The sequence below is a fragment of the Etheostoma spectabile genome, chromosome 14 (assembly GCF_008692095.1).
Source record: "Etheostoma spectabile isolate EspeVRDwgs_2016 chromosome 14, UIUC_Espe_1.0, whole genome shotgun sequence".
In the NCBI taxonomy this organism is placed as follows: Eukaryota; Metazoa; Chordata; class Actinopteri; order Perciformes; family Percidae; genus Etheostoma; species Etheostoma spectabile.
In genome coordinates, this window is record NC_045746.1 from 7676286 (window position 1) to 7678917 (window position 2632).

At 37.1% G+C, this 2632-nt stretch overlaps 1 protein-coding gene across 5 annotated transcripts in view; it reads right to left on the bottom strand.

Annotated features, from left to right (window-relative positions):
- The window catches only part of sema4ab (sema domain, immunoglobulin domain (Ig), transmembrane domain (TM) and short cytoplasmic domain, (semaphorin) 4Ab), a 42642-nt gene that overhangs the window by 16412 nt on the left and 23598 nt on the right, over window positions 1-2632 (bottom strand). For 2 of the 5 annotated variants that reach the window (XM_032536224.1, XM_032536223.1), the window contains one exon: window positions 2340-2632. This exon is cut by the window's right edge and continues 1517 nt beyond it. The exons of 1 other annotated variant lie outside the window; for it this stretch is intronic. The gene's annotated coding sequence lies outside the window, so the exon portion shown is untranslated. Of the gene's footprint in view, window positions 1-2336 lie in introns of those variants that run through there. 2 more of the 5 variants (XM_032536226.1, XM_032536225.1) reach the window with 2 other exon arrangements.

Here is a 2632-nt window from a genome sequence, read left to right on the forward strand (position 1 = left end):
TTTTTATGTACATATACAGGGAGTCTATTCACATTTAATAACATCACATTCCAGTGAGGGATATTCATAAAGGCCAACAATAGATATATAGGTATATTTTTGGATGTCATCCTGTATTATTGGTGAATTCATATTCCTCTTTTTGGAATATTTCATTGCATCCATTTCTCTATTAAAGAATAGCGCTTCCCGGGTTACATAGACACCTTTACGTTGACATAAATAAAATGACTCATTCTTAAACAAATGATCATCGTACTGAAGATCTACTCATTAATAAACCATGCAGCTTCAGTATTAGAGCGGTTGCCTGCCAATCGGAAGGTTGGTAGTTCTGTTCCTGGCCCTGCAGTCCCATGTCAAAGTGTCTTTAGGCAAGACATTAAACCCAGAGTTTAATGTCTTGCTCAAATTGTGGAGGGTAAATGTGTGTGAGTCTTTATCTGATGAGCAGGTGGCACCTTGTATTGGAGTTCAGCTACAGTGTATGAATGTGTGAATGGTTCCTGTACTATGTAAAAGTGCTTGGAGTACACTTACAGTATGTAATTGTAAAAGACACACAAGAATATTTTTGGCAAAAGAGAACTATTAGAAAGATCCTTGCACCTTAATAAACATGTGGTGACAGTGAAAATCCCAAAGACTGTGGGCCCTAAACCTGAACAAAATCTATTATCTATGGGCAGTTTTCCATCTCTCTCATGACAGAGGTTACTTCAAGGCAATGGCTAAAATGGTGAAAATAACCCTAAATGACTTTATTTTCATGTTATAAAAAAATGGAAAAAGAGTAATTTTAGACCTGTTGAAGAGGACTTAACTACCGTATTCCCCCTGTGCGATTAACCTCTGTTAGTACTGTTACATTTCTAATTGGGTCAAAAATCCATTATTGTATGGTTTGACCATGAATTATGTTATATGAAACCTCAAATGAATTTTTGTTGATATGATAGATTTTTATTTGTTCCAGATGGTCAAAACAGAAAAATGGAGCTGGTCTTCTAAATGAGTACTAGGGTGGATGTCTTCATATCTCCATGCTCCCCAATGGCCAACTAATGTCACTTCACAATCCAGTTTCCAAAACGCATTGAAATTGTTGTCAGTGAAGTGTCAATATGAAGGCACAACAAAGGCCAGCATTTTTTTTTTTTTATTATTAAACAGGAAATCAGAGACCGTATTTAAATGCACTTTGACCTGGTTACTGTATCCATGGCATACTGATTTTATTTTCTCTCAGACTTTATAGAAGATTCATATTTATAATCTATAGATTTCACATTGACTTTACTTTTCAGGTCCAGAAGCTTCGTTCATTACTTTTACAGACTATTATTTGGCCTCATAGAAACCAATATTTATATGTTTTTGCCAGACCATCCTCACGCAGAAAACGACGGCAGCTCATAATAACCCATATTTAAGTTTGCCATTAGTTGCCGGTCAAAGTAATATATAAAAGGATTTGTTGCTTTTTACTGCTGAAAGACCACATACTATTTTCTATGTGACAGATTTAGTAAATTCTTCACTGATAAGGTGTCCAGTATTCGGGCCTTAACCCTTTGTGTTGCGCCAGATCCCAGTATTATACCTTTATGTTCAGCTGTTTTTGAAGATGGGGGTGGCAGTAGCTCAGTCCATAGGGAGTTGGGTTGGGAACCGGAGGGTCCCTGTTCAAATCCCCGTATGGACCCAAAAGTTGGGAGCTGTGTTTGGTCTGGAGAGATGCCAGTTCACCTCCTGGGCACGTGCATGCCCTTGACAAGGCACCGTACCCCCCTGACCGCTCAGGGCGCTGGTTCAGCTGGCAGTCCACTCACTCTGACATCTCTCCATGTATAGTGCATTTATGTCTGGGCATGTGTGTGTATTTCAGGCCTGTGTGTGAGTACTAACAAAAAGTTGTGTACACAGAGTGTAGTGCAGTAATTTCCCCATTGGGGACTAATAAACAAATTATCTAAAATTATCTATCTAAAGATTTTAGGCCAATACCTTGCTCTGATTTAGCTCTGAAGACGGTCCATAGTTTAAAAGACGGTCCATCATTGCTTTACCAAGCACTTACTAACCAATAACTATGAAAAATATCGCAACTTTACAATAGCATCCAGATAATGTTTAAAGATGGTTTACAAGGTATTTATTAACTATTTAACAAGGTATTATAGTCATTTGTTGCAACTTTATAATCCAGACACTGACATAGACGGTTTACAGACCAACTGGTAACCCTCAACAAAGCGTTAGGAATATCTGGTCCATCTATTGATGTAATGTTTATAGAGGTTTTAAAAACGGTTTCTTAAAAGCTTACAAACATTTTTTTAATCGCTCCCCAATCCCTAATATAGTATATGAGGGATATAATGTGTGTAACAATTAATTAGTTTACAGCACTACTAATATTCTATTAATTATAATTGAATTGCTTGTTAACAGTAGGGCTGTGCAAAATTGAATTTCAATTTCAATTTTGGCTCCAAACAATCACCAAAATAGTATATTCGAGAAAAAAAAGGATTATTTTGCCAAGGTATGTTTTGCAAGAATATCATCCGCTGGAATTTAAAAACTCAGTATGAGTAAAGATGGCAGAAGGAGGGCAGCCACAGCAGCG